This window comes from Cavia porcellus, unplaced genomic scaffold (assembly GCF_034190915.1).
Source record: "Cavia porcellus strain 051 isolate PalLab524CR breed Dunkin Hartley unplaced genomic scaffold, mCavPor4.1 scaffold_24, whole genome shotgun sequence".
In the NCBI taxonomy this organism is placed as follows: Eukaryota; Metazoa; Chordata; class Mammalia; order Rodentia; family Caviidae; genus Cavia; species Cavia porcellus.
This window is the reverse complement of record NW_026947507.1, coordinates 2292300-2307085: the sequence shown is the minus strand read 5'-3', so window position 1 is coordinate 2307085 and position 14786 is coordinate 2292300. Positions and strand designations below refer to the sequence as shown.

The following is a 14786-nucleotide window of genomic DNA, read 5'->3' as shown; positions in this document are numbered from 1 at the left end:
CTGGGAACTGAACCTTGGGCCTTCTCATAGATTTGCATGTGTATCGCATTTGTGTTTTGAGACTGAGTTTTACTAAGTTGCTAAATTGCGTAGGTGGGACTCAAACTGTCCATCTTCTTGCCTCATATCCCAGCATAGTGGGCTCACAGGCTTGTACCACCACACTCAGCTTCATTATTTTTTAATTAAAATTTCTTTTAATTTATAAGTGAGTGAATAAAATGGGTAAATCAAATGTAATTATGTTTTTGTACAGTTTGGCCACGAGAATGAGTAATTAAACTGAGACTCTCCTCAGAGCAAGATCCTGTTTCTACCGTCTCTTCAGGGACATTATTAGGGATGTAAGTGGTGGGGGGTGAGGAGTGGCCTCGTTTGCATAAAAGGACATGGAAACAGTGTCAGAGTTGTCACCAGTGCCAGGCTTACCATCAGAACAAGCAGCTACTCCCTTTAGAAGGAATCCTAGCACCATCCTGGTTTCACTTGGATTAGTTTGTGATTTCTGCCATATGTTCAACCTGCTCTGTGTTGAGGCTGTGACTAGGAAGAGAACTGTGTGTGCTTCTAGAACCTTCCGTGATCACTCTGGTCAGGTGCTAATGGCACTCACCTCACTAGATGATTGAGAGAATGAAGTGAGCTGAAAGGCAGTGGCCTCTGGGTGGTAAGAAAAGAAAAAAGCAAGATCTGACTAGATCGGAGGAAAAGCTTCAGTGACTGGCTGCTTTGCCAGCCCTGTGCACTCCTCACCGAGTAAGTTCAGGCCAGGGCTGCAGGCCACGTGTCCAGAAGGCATCGTTGCATCCAATGGTGACTGTATCAGACGTCCTCTGAGATTTCCCTCAAGATCTCCATTTCTTATTCTCCGAAGGTTTTCCCCCATTTCTCCCTGCCCCCCATTATGATAGTATCTGGCCATGTTCTTCAGTATCGAAAGAAGGCTGATCTTCAGAATAAGCGAGCTGAAAATAGTTATCTAGACCTACAGAGCTTCCGAGTGCTGAACCCAGAGGCACGGTCAGTGGATGCGTCCATGCGGCCAGCGTGTCTGACACAGGGGGGGACTTTAAGTTCTGCTCAGCAGCCTTCCTCTTTGGCTTCTCCTGAGTACCCCTATCCTTTGCAGTTCCCCCATCACACCCAGGAGCCAGGGGCTTCAGTGTTTTTATCAAAGCATTAGAGTCTTTTGGAACTCAGGTATTAAGGGGAGGCCTAAATGTAGAGCAGGAAAGAGCTGCAAGTATGGTTGGGAGCAGGGAGAAGGCGGCTGTGATGCTCCCCACGAGCTCCTTCCCCGCTGCTAGTGTAACCTGTGGAGGGAGCGCTGCTGCTCCAGACCCTGGACTCTTTCTCCCCCTGTACTCTGAGGGAAGCAGTGTCCATTGCAGCTGCAGAGGGAATGAGGGGCAGCTTCCTGCTTTTCTATCCTGCCACACTAATGTAGTGGACATTCTTGCCAATCCCATGCTGCTGGCTGAAGTGTTGGGAGAACATGAGCTTGGAAGCATCTATCTTGTGTCTAGGGCTGAGGAACGGCTGTTGGCCCCTCAGCCACTGTGAGAAGGCGTGTGGGGAGCCAGCAGGCCATAGGCACTGACCCGTGTGTGTGTCCCTGGCTGAGCGAGAAAGAACAATGCACAACAAAGACAGGCTGAGTGGTGGCCCCGGAGACATCTGAGGGAGTTCCGTGCTGTTGAGTGAATGCTGGATGGGTGAAAGGGGACAGGCAGGGATCTGACTGCAGCAGAGAAAGAAATGAAAAAGAACAAAAAGACTTAATTTACTGTTTTGGCTGAGAGATTATTTGGGGGTAAAGTGCCTTTAATAAACAGGAGGAAGAAAGCATTGACACATTGATCTATTTTCTGCAGCCTTACATTACTGTCAAGGATTTTTCTTGAATTGCATTTAAGGAACACAAAGAAGCATTAAGGATGGAACATGATTTTTATCAAACAAGAAATATATTTATAAAGCAAGAGACATAGAAAACGTATTGAAGTGGGCATAAAATCACACATTAAAACATCTGTACAATGTCAACAGTCCTTAAAACTACCTTTGATATAGGCGTTGCCAGTTCTGGTTTACTGAGGAAGTAACTGAAGTTGTAGAAAGGAATTTTAGTGACCTGTGCCATGTTACCCAGAAAGGAAGTGGCAGAGCTGGGCAAGGGACCACCCGAGCCCCTTTTTCTGTTCACTTTAGCACAGAGACAAGTTTTGGTAGAGGATATGGAATTTAATTAGATACTGAGACCGAGGCAGGGATTCCAGTGACACAAAGGTGAGAACCAGGCGGGGATCTGTGACTAGACCTGCTTGACCAGGTCGACACTTGGGTTTTGAGCCTGGTCAGCGTTGTCCTGATTTTGATCTTTCTTTTCAGCGCATTCTTTTACCCTTCTTGTATCTGTCACATCGACAGAAGGGAGGTTGTGGCCTGAGCATCCCACTATGCATCCTTTGTAGAAGGTAGTAGTCTCACGGCGAGAGACGTAACCTTTGAAGGGAGTTGTGGTCTTTTTGGGAAAGATGTGGGAATAATGGAGATCACTCCCAGAGGTCCTCTCCTTGGAACTGAGGCCCAAGTACGACTCCTCTGATTTCGAGCAGTCACCGTTGGAGACTGAGGACGCCATGAAGTCATGCAGCTAAACCTTTAGTCTCTGTCAGCTCCTGAGGTTTCAAAAGGAAAAAAATTAAGATGTTGCAAAGAAAAAGTCATGCATGTAAACAAAAAGGTGTCCATTTCTTTTTTCTATTCTGAATTATTCCATTCAGATGATGGTGCATCTTCTAAACCCCTCTCGTAGGAGGGACAGAAAAGGTCATTCTCTTTTTTTTTAAAAGCTTGCACCATTGTATAATAATCTTCTCTATCAAACATGACCAGAGTCCTCTATTCCTTTGCCTTTTGACAGTTGAAAGAACCTGCATCACAAGAGAAACTGATACTTGCATAAAATTTGAAAAACACAGGAAAGTATGAAGATGAAAATAGTTACACAAATGATCTTACTACCATGAACAAAAGTAAACATTAAAGACTTTGGTAGTTTTTTAAATAATCTTTGCTTTTATTTTAGTGTAAATGTGTATATTATGCATATACATCCATGTATATGATTATGTCAGGTTAAAAGAAACTGGGATTATTAAATTTCATGACTGTGTATGGTAATAATACAAGACTATTCAATAACTCTGAGTCTTTTAGTAATGACTCTTCATTGATCATCTGTTAATGATCATGAAGTTAGTTGAATAATGACCATTAGAGTGTTAACACCATTAACAGTGATCATATTAATGATCAGTAGGTATAAATCTGTAGCAAATCCATTTGTTCATAAATTTCTGGCCATTTCAATCGTTATATTTTTTTATATGTAGAATCTATGAGTGTCTTATGATGGATCACACCAAATTACTTTCCAGAAAACTTTTCTTTACTTACAGTGGAACCTCATTTCACAAACTTAATTCTTCCCATGATTCTGGTCACAAAGTTAATTGGATGAGAACCAAATCAAATTCAATGGTTAGGTTCCAGTTTGACCTGATGGAGAAATTTGATGGCTCTCATCTAGTTTGGTTTGTGACCAGAATCATGGAAAGAATTACGTTCATAAACTGATGTACCATAGTACATGGTCATCATCCCTGCAGCTAATGGTATGCTCATCATTTTCCCTTATACTCTAGCTGTTAAGTACTTGTGGAAGGTCATATGGGTAGACACGTGCCTACACAAACACTCACACACATTCCCAGACTCTAGCGCTCTTCCTTGATAGATGCTCACCTGAATAAACTCAGAACTTCTGAGACATGACCAAGAGATGTGAGAAATCCTTCAGATTTTGTGTCTCCGTGCCTAAGAGAACACATAAGTGTTCTATGATGATGCTGATTACCATGGCAATATCAGAATCAAGATATAACAGATGAATAGAAAGAGGAAAGGGGGTAGAAGACCCCTCTAGGGTCTATCTCTTACTCCCACAATACTACATACACACAGTGCAGACTAAAGAATATTCTTCTTGTTGGCAGAAACGTGAATGTGAAAGTTGCTTTCCTCTATTTTTGAGCAGACTTACGATGATCTGTGTCCTTAGGAAATTCTGACCTCTCTGAGGTGTGAGCTTGGAGAACTGACTTGTGACATCCTCAAGCTAGCACATGCAAACAACATTTGTTCAGTTATTTAGGAACTCACTTTGCAGCTGACTCCTTTTTTGGGGATAGGTGGAGAATCCCGCTGTCCACATCAAATGATCTGTGGGCTAGCATAAGGTGCTCACTCCTAGATGATGAGCCACACTGCTTTGGTTATGGGTATATGAGAAGATGCTCAGTGAACACCTGCCTGTCATGTCACTGTGAGACTGCTGTCCTGCTCAGTCGTGTATAACTCCATTTGCTGGAATAAACAAAAAAATTCATAAGGAAAATTCCCGTAGCACACATTGGTCCACAGTATGAAAATTTGATGCTTTTTTACTCACTTTGTAATATGCAAATAAAAAGAATATAAACATCAATTAAAAGATTCTCCAATTTTTGTAGTCTTCACTGTGCAATTTAAAATCAGTAAGTCTTGTTAAGTAAATCAAGACTTCAGGCAAATCTCCTAATCCACTCCAGAAATCTAGAGCTTCAAAAAGTAACTTTAAAATTTCCTCAATTCAGATTAGAACTGTACAACAATGCATACTCCTTTGAATATGACTAATTCACAGCAACAATTTTGTTCACATCACATTTAAGTGTTGTAGTTTATAAAATACCTAGTGTATTTGTAAATGTTGACATTTAGAAATAGAAGCATAGTTGGTCCCTGACCAAATAATTCACTTCCGATTTTTCTTCTTTCTAATGTGTACAAATCATAGTTTAAATTTTGATCTTTTCTGGGCTAGAGATATGTAGGAAGGCATTTTTGATGCCAGGCAAGGCAGTGTGTCACAGTTTCCAGTCAACCACCTCGTCACCAGCAAAAGTAGCCAACACTGTACTCTGTTGCTCAGGTCTGACCGCAGTTAGGCTAGATATATTAAGTACTGTACATTTGGACTTAATTATACTTCTAATTTATGATAGGTTTTCCTGGCCATAGCCCCAGTATGAATCAAGGAACAAATATACTTTCACTCTTTAATATATTAAGTAGGACATATTTATTAATAACTACCATCATCCATTTAAAAATATATTCATGATCTCATCTTTTACAGTAAGATGTCTTCCTTTATTTTCTTTAATTCCGTTTCTATTAAAATCTTATGTTTTAGTAATATGTTTTATGTGTTTTCAATGATACTTTATATTTCTTGGCTATAAAGATATTTACACCTATACACAGAATAGGTTTTTTGTTTCTTAAGATTTTAGGACCCTAAATAAAAAACTTTTCTTTTTGTATAGATTATCTTTACAACTAGCAGCATCTAATTTTAATCAAAGAAGCATAAGTATCTTTCAAATATAATAAACATTAAATATGAAAAGTAAAACTGAACAATATCACTTAATTAATTCAATGTGATGGGGTTTTTCTTCTACCTCTATGTTTGTGTATTCATAGATTAAAACCAGATTGACACAAGTTTCTGTATTCAGTCCCTATTTCTCCTTGTTAAAGATTCCAGTGATAAGACACTTCATTCAAATAAATAACTGAAAATGAAGACCGTGTTGTTACTGTGATGTTATTAAAATCTTTGAGCTTCTTTGGAATGATATACCGAAAATCTCACCAAAGATCTCTGCTGCGAGCTGAGTGTATTCTCCAAACTTTCATACACAAAAACCATCTCAGGTCTGTGACCCTTTGAAGAGATGGAGCCCTCGTGGCTGCAATGAGGACCTGCCTGAAGTGCGTGGGTTCTTTCCTCCCAGTCTCTGGCCATGTGACGGACATGTCATTTCTCCCTCCACAGTGACCTGTGTTCACACTGCCACATGGAAGTAAAGCCAAGTCTTTGATGAACCTGTTGGTGCCCTGCTGCTGTATTTCCAAGGTTTTAGCATGAATGGATTGTGATGATTTATTGTTGAAAGTAGTTTTTAGTGTTCATTCAGCTGACAAAACAATAGATCATTCATGCTGAATCTGACTTTGAGAACATTTTCTCCCCAGACTTTAGAGTGTAACTAGACCAGTATTTCCGATTTTTAGCTTGTTACTCCAGAGGTTTTTATATCTCAGGGCGGTGAGTAGACTTGGAATGAGGATGTAGGAACAAAGAGTAGGTTAGGAAAAGCAGATCCTGCCCTGGTGGCTATGCATGTCCACTGCAGGTGGAGTTCAGGAAACAGTAAAAGGGAAACTTCAGGATCAATAACTGAATGTCTTAAAACCATTTTCAGGAAATCTTTGCAAAGTTTCTATGTAATCTCACATTATACACATCCAAGTTTGAAAACAGTTGGTTTGGAACTCCTGGACTATAGGTTCTTGCTAAGAGTATCAGCACCACTTGGACAAGATGCTATTCACCTTCTAGATCAGTGTTTCTCAAAACACTTGCTCACTGTGCTGATGCTGGACCACTTGCATCAGATGTTATCTATATATATGTTTAATACATTTGTTGCGAAGATTTCTAGGATTTCTACCAGGCTAACTGAGCTAGAAGCTTTGTGGTGTTGACATAGGAAACTTTATTTAACAAGCAACCTATTGTTTTCTTAAGTACAGACCTTACAATGAATCTTGGAGATCTTGGCTCTATTATGTGGATATAGTGGAACCATCAGAAGGAACCATCCTTCACCACATCTTTTGGTCAATTACCTTTACAAGTTTTCACTTTGCTTCAAAGATTGGAAATATACATGCACAACACAGCTGCAGGTAGAGAATTCATGAACAAAATGCAAACTGCACGGGAAATACTTCAAAGAATCAACAACTGGGATCTCATATTTTAAAAAGTTTTTGTAGTTTAAAATAAGTCACCAACAAAGTGAAAAGAAAACCCACAGAATGGTAAAGAATTTTAGTCAGCAGTCCCTCAGACAAGGGACTTATATCCAGAACATATAAAGAATTGAAAAACATCAAGCCCCCCAAATTAAAAGACTCTCTCCAAAAATGGGTATTTGAATGAACACACAGCTCTCAGATGAAGAAATACAAATGGTAAATAAATACTTGAAGAAATGTTCACCATCACTGGTCATTTGAGAAATGCAAGTTAAAATAGCACTGAGATTTCATCTCACTCCGGAAAAAATGGCTGCCATCAAGAAATCAACTAACAACAAATGTTGGCGAGGCTGTGGGGAAAAGGAACACTGCTCCCTGTTAGGGGAGTGTAGACTGGTGCAGCCACTACGGAAATCAGTAGGAAGATGCCTCAAAAAACTAGGATTAGAAGTTCCATTCAATCCAGCCATGCTCCTTCTGGGTATTTTACCAGAAAAATTGAAAATGTCACATCACAGTGATATATGTGCACCCATGTTTATAGCAGCACAATTTGTTACAGCTAAATATTGGAAGCAATGAAAATGCTCATCAACCACAGAGTGGGTGAAAAAGATACGGTATTTTTATACAATGAAATATTGCTCAGCTATAAAAAAGATGATCTTGAAGCTTTTATAGATAGAGACAACTTGAGACTATCCTCATAAGTGAAATAAATATAATAAGACTCATATTTGCAAATATCACATTGTCTCTCTGGTGTAAAAAATAATAAAAACTGAAGGAATAATAATATACAAAATGGATAATAGATAATGTAAAACTGAAAGGGAAGGAAAGTGCTCTAAAGGATATAACTATGTATGTTTAAGTGTGTAAGATGGTTACCATATTACTAAGTTTTTGTTGGATCAATGAATAGAATAGTTTGCACTGTCAATGTTTGAGTGTCTATCCACTTTTTATGCTTCGATTTTAGAACTTGAACAACTATTTCTAACATGACAAGATGTAATTTATCAGTTAGTGCTTTCTTAGTGTTAATTTTTTTTGAAATTCTGATTATTTCTACCCTTTTTTCTGTTTTGCTTTTTTTCTCTAAATTAAAAAAAAATCATAGTGTATATTGAAACATATGTCACTCAGTCTCCTCTATCATAAACCTCCCTGGCTAAATAATTTACTTCAGATGATAGTGCTAGAGACACAATATGTCCTTTGCTAGTCTGTTATGAGACTCAATTACAGATTGTCATTAAAAATGAACTAAGTCTTAGTTTCCATTTTGCCCCACCAGGAACTCATAAGCTAATTTAATCACAAAAATTATCCTGAACCTCACGATTAAAATAGACATACATTCATTTTATTGAACATTTTATTTTCATCTTAAAATTTCCATTGTAACTTTAAAATAGACTATATAAACATTTAAATCTTAAATTTCTGTAACTTAGGCCAGAAAATCATTTCTTTTTTAGTGCTTATTAGACATATATACATGTGTGTGTGTGTGTGTGTGTGTGTGTGTATATATATATATATATATATATATATATGTATGTATGTATTATGCAAAGTGTCAGAACGCATGACAGTATAAAGAGCAATAAATTGAAGATCTTGCCATTTGGGCTGGATATGGTAGCACAGGCCTGTAAACCCAGCACTATGGAGACTGAATCACTTCCATCTGACTATATAGACACGTTTTTATTATCTTGAAACAGTGCAACGAGGGAGATTTATGGTAGCAGTGAAGGTTCATGGGATAAAGAAAGAGGTGATTCCTCCAGGTTTTGGAACTACGTGATCAAGATTGAATGCTTAAAGACCTGTCTGCTGTTGACATATAAACCTCTTGGGAAATAGTGACAAGGCAAATTTTGGATCTAGATCTTAAGTATGCACCAAATTTTATGTGCTGAAGGCTTGATCACTGACCTGTGACTCTACTGAGAGTTATGTGACCTTTAGGGAATAGGACCTAGTGGACGGTGGGTCAGGGCACTGGGGGCTGGAACTTGGGCCATATAGGGTTAAGTTGTTGAACACAAGGACCTCTGACGGTGTCGGAAAAGAGCATATGCATAGTGCTCTAAACTCAAGATAACACCACAGCTGAGGCAGCCAAGCACATGACCCTCTATTCCAGAGTAATAAAGCTGCCAACCTTAGAGATCGAAGAGTTCTCTTAATTGGCAAAATTTACTGCTTGGAGAATTCTTTGATCTGACTTCCCAAGTCCTGCTCAGTTCCCACCTTGCCTCAATATCCCTTTCCTTTGTTTGAAAACCAAATAAATATAGGCCATCTGGTGGAGACATCTTTACTCCTGAGAGTTCTGACCTTCCTGGATTCTCCAAAAATTGTACCACTGGTCTCTTTTATTTAAGCTATTTGCTATCCACTTGTTTAGGAAATGAGCTAGGCCAAGACTGATAACTGGGCACATGCCCATGATGGGAATGTTGGGACTTGTGCCCCTCAACTCTGCTTCCTGGCTGCCATGATGTCAACAGACTCACCCTGCTGTGCACTTCCTGCCATGATGGACCACCGGTCCAAAAGCAATGGGATCAAGTAACACTGGAATGAAGGTTCTGGAACTGTAAGCCAAAAGAAATCTTTCCTGCCTTTAAATTGGTTATCTTGGGTTTGGGTCATAACGACGAAAAGCTGAATTTTAGGATGTTAGATACTCTGGCTGGCATCTCTGAAGCAAGCCTAGAGATCCTTCTGACTGTGACATAGGTGGGGTTCTGATCTTGGAGAAGAACAAAAAATTATGCACATTTGTGACTCAACTATCCTTTAATCCAGTTAGGAATTTATTTCAAAAGCTTGAAGTAGGATATTATAAACCAACAGAGTTCCATTATCCTAGGAGGTGATAGTGCTGGGGGGGGGGCGGTTATTAAAAATGCTGGGACATCTGAGTGAAAAGACCCTACAGCCAGGATGCAGGACTCCAGCAGTGAGTGGAGCAGTTGCCAGAAACAACCATCAGGTGGCAGATCAGAACACGAAATTCAGCAGTGCAGGGCCAGCCCGTAACTAAATTAAGAATTAGACAATGTAGGTTACATTTACATGATAATTAACTGAATTATGTTGCAAGTAAAGATAATAAGTACTCGATAGCCATCATTTCCTAATTCCTTTTACTATTTACTGTGTTTTTGGAGTTTACATATATATAACTTTTGATAAAAATACTCTTGATAATAATTCTCTATGGCTCATGTCTTCTAGACTTCACACTCAGTGGCATCAATTTAGGAAACCAAAATTGGCCCTCAGAGAAATACATACACTGTGCCAGCTGGGAAATGCTACACATCAGCTCTTCAGGGGCCTGATTCTTAAATACTTTCTAGACATCACTGAGAGAAATAATGGAGACCACTCAGTAAGTTATGCTGGGAGACAAGAAAGTTGAGCCTTAAATTTTCTTGTTATAATAACTGAAACACAGCAAAATGAGCTAGCTGAAACCCGGGAATCTATTGTAAGACCATAGGATTTGAACCTATTTACTGTGTTGTCTGTATACCTTGAACAATGATTCTCCATCCCTGTCTCTTTATCTGTAAAAAGAATATTATAGTACATACTACATGGTGCTGTTATAAAGATTAAACTAATTAATTTGCGTAAGTTACCTTACACAGCTATAGATGTTACCTATTATTACCAAAAAGCAGTGGAATTATTGGTACCATTAATACAGAGGTCATGATTATGTAAACAGCAGACAAATTTGAATTCTAAAACCCTAAAACCATTTACCAATCTTATTGTATTTTTACATTTAATTTTGCATGATGGCTTAAATTTATCTTCTGGAAAAAAGACTAACAAGGTATGTATTCTCTTTTTGGTATTTGGGAAGTAAATCAAGATTTTCTAGCATAGATCTTCAAGGGCTTATCCTTTTTCCTTAAATTCTTGCAAATTTCAGAAAATCCATTGAGTTTTCCACAAAAAGCATGCTATATATAAAAATTTCAGGTTTTAAATTACCTGAATCAAGAAGGGTAATTCAGAAATTCAGTTAACACAGACTCAAATCTCACTCCTCAAATGAGTGGTCAAGAATTTTTCTTCACATTTGAACTAAAATGGCAACTTTTGAGAACAATTTCAGCCAAGAGAAAGTAGAAGAATCTGGAGCAATCAGACAATTGTGACTCTGAAGCCACAAATGAAAGATGGTTTGGGGGTAAGACAAGTTTAACACATGAGGTGAGGATTTTATTCATTCACTTCACACGCTTCTACTGGCATCAAGTTGTGAAAGTGCCTTTTTGGGGTTCTAGAGAAGTTCTGGGGTCCTGGTGTGAGAGAACTATTCTTTCTGAGATCAGAGAAAATGTCCACTAACATCACCTACAACCGGGAGAAATTGGAAATCACAAGACTAGAGGTTGGCAAACTGCCGCAGAAACCAAACGTTAAAACCCAGGCTGCAACATTTTCTACTCACAACAGCCTCTCATATATTTTTGACTCACATATTTCAATTCGATTCTCAGATTATCACCCCAACATTTATTGGCTTTCTGTTACTTCTGCCCAGCACTGGGAGAAGTGCATTTGGGAAATTTATTTTAAAAATTATAGAGAAAGGAATTTTGCAGAGCACTCACAGATTAAGAAATGCTACACATCAGCTCTTTAGAAGCTGGAGTCCATCAATCTGTAATAAATAAGTTCCTTTAAAAAAATCACACAACATTTCAGCAATGTAGACACCCTAATCTAAATTCATTACAATGGGAACTCTTCAGCTACAAGAAAATGACAGTCTGCTTCGCACTGAGTGTACACACTGGCACTTTTAGAATTCCTTCTGTCACAGGGTAGACTCAGCTCTGCAAGGGACAAGCATGTGACGCTCTGAATCACTTGAGACCTCAGCTGTCCTCCTGTCCTGTTCCCACTCAGGACTATTTTGGCACCAGGGCAGCTGCTGATGGACCCCAGATGGGTGTATCCATGTGTGAGTAGAAAAGTGACAGGGACAGGACATCCGACACTACAGAGGTGGCTCCTGACAAGGAGGCTAAGGGCCAGGACCCTGGCAGTGTTTTCCAAAATGTAAATAATTGTATATTATAAAAGCACATGCTCATGGCCAAGTATATATAAAATAGAAAATTATACTGGTTAATTTTAAAGGAAATTCTTTAATTCAGATGTGTCTTGGTTACTTTTCTCTCATTGCTGAGACAAAATACTCAATACCTGAAGTTAAATGAAGAAAAGTTTGTTTAGCTCAAAATTTGTAGAGGTTTTAGTGCATAATCTGCTGGGTCTGAGGCAGGATGACTTGGCAGGGGGGCATCCCAGTGAACAAAGAGTTCATGGCAGCAAAAGACACCAAAAGCAAGCAAGGGGAGAGACAACCTTCTTCCTGTCCTTTACATTGCATCCAGTCTACGGAGATTAGGGTGGTGCCAATCCATTCAGTGGACTGATCCAGCAATCACCCACATAATCCCAGGACCCTTGATTCCAGCATTACACTGTGACCCATCACACCTAGCTTCAGCTACCTGTGTAAAAGCCCCATCTAAAACTGCACGAGGCTCTGAAGGGAAACAGACTAGTATGTAATCCCACAATCCAGATAAAACACTTTTTACACCTTTGCTGAATTTCCTTTAGTCATATTTCTGTGTGTGTATGTGTGTGTCCAAAGAAAATGATTTTTTCTTTAACTCATTGTCTTACATTATTTTTTGTCTTTTTCGTTTTCATCGGTACCAGGGATCGAACTCACGACCACACACTTGCAAGGCAGTTGCTTATGCCGCAGAGCTAAATCCCTGCCTCTATTTTTAAATAATTTTAAGGCTGCATAAAAGTGCAAAAGTTGTAAAAACAAATTCCAATACATTCTTTATCCTTTCCCAGATTCTCCAGATATTAACATCACAACATTCTTATTTTCCCCTCTTAATTTTCCTGAACCAGTTGTCAGTAATTCCAAAATTGGTATTTCCTTTCTTCTAAATATTCCATGTGTATTCCTTACAAACAAGACCCCATCTATACATATCTATATTAGATTTATCAAAATCAGAAAATTAACATAGATGCTACTGTAAATTTGATATACATAATTTATTTCAATTCATCAATTGTCTTACTATCATATGTGGTATATATGTACATATTTCATACACACACAGATTCCATTTCAAGATCATTTACATTTAGTCTCTTGGTATTCTTAATCTGGATAATTTTTCAACCTTCCATATTAGCTTTTGACATTTTTAGAAAGTAAATACCAATCATTTTATAATGGTGCTTTGAGATTTTTGTATGTTTACATTCCTATTATGCGTCTCTGGCAAGACTGGCACAGAAATGATGTCATGCTTTTTCTTAGTGACTCCTACAAGGAGGCAGATACTGAGGCTGACACAGTCTTAACGATGTAACTTTAATCATTTAAGGTGGAGTCTGCCAATTTACTCTACTATAACTTTACTATTTTACCGCATGTAATTAAAAGCTACATGGCAGCCCCTGTCTTTTGTCGTTTGTTTGACCTATTTTTGGTATTTTTGTTTCACTGCTTTGTTATAGGGATATTGAAAATTTTACTAGGGATGTTAAGGGTTTTGTGATGAATGTTTCAGATATTATCTCCCACCCTATCAGTTGTATTCTGAAGCTTTCTGGAATTTAAAATAATTTTTTACCCTTTTGTGTAGTCTCATACATTGAACCACTCTTTCCCCTAACCCCTTGCCTCTCTTTGTCATAGAAAACCTTCCTTCACACATATGATACTAGAACACATTCTGCTTTCTTCCAGTCATTACACAGATTTGATTTTTACAAAATTAAGATGGTAAATTTTTGTATCCCTCTTTTTTTTTATGTTAGAAGTATAGGGTAGAGATGTGGCTCAATAGTGGAACGGTTCATAAGTATTACCAGTGCTTTGGTTCAATTCACAGCACTGCTAAATTGATACAAAGCTCTTTGAAAATGTGAGTTTTTTTATTCAGGCAGACTGATTATAATAACTAGTTTACCCTTTATTGTGGGCATACGAAGAGCTGTTAACTTTTATAATATAGATATTTAAATGCATGTCCTTATAGATAATTGAATAAAATCCTTTTTCTATGGAATAAGTGTTCAGAAAAAGATCCAGTGGTACATCAGTTCACAAACACCTTTGTTTGCAATCAATTTGGTTCGCAGACACAAGCATTTGGCAAAACCTTGTTTGTGTTTGCAAACTCTGCATTGGTTTACAAATACAACCATGGCCATCTTTCCCACACAAACACAAAAATGGCTATCTTTTCCAAAATCATAGAATAAATCAAGTTCATGAACCGAAGTACCGCTTTCATGGCCAAATTTATGCCAATTGATAAGGAAATGAATGAATGGATCCTAGTACATAAACACATAGAATACTGCCCAGCTCTCTACAAGAATTCTTAATATACATACCACACAGAGATGCTCATAGCCATGTTTGCCTTAGAAAATGAGAAAAATAGGACTTAATGGAAAAATCTGGATTTTACCTGCATGAATTTGACATTTTTCTCTACACACTACTTTTTCACTTTCCTTGTCTTACACTTTTCTTTGTTCTACATGCTAGCTCTGTTGTCATATCCTTCTTTACACACACATTTGTTCAAGAAAAAATGAGACAGTGGTACAGTGACTTACCCATACAGACTTATCACGTATTGGAGGTGTGAACCCAATATTTAACACATAAAACTACAATTTAAATTAGAGAAAAAGAGTACTACAAAATTACTGTCCTATGGGTACTTGTCAGGAGTTTATTC

General features: G+C 38.2%; 1 long non-coding RNA gene across 1 annotated transcript; it reads right to left on the bottom strand.

Annotated features, from left to right (window-relative positions):
* Window positions 1-1931: 1931 nt before the first annotated feature.
* On the bottom strand, window positions 1932-4203 carry LOC134472645 (uncharacterized). The gene is made up of 2 exons (XR_010042538.1): window positions 3811-4203; window positions 1932-2681 (listed from the first exon to the last, which is right to left on the bottom strand). It is a non-coding gene; the product is annotated as an uncharacterized LOC134472645 (long non-coding RNA).
* Between the last annotated feature and the right edge of the window lie 10583 nt (window positions 4204-14786).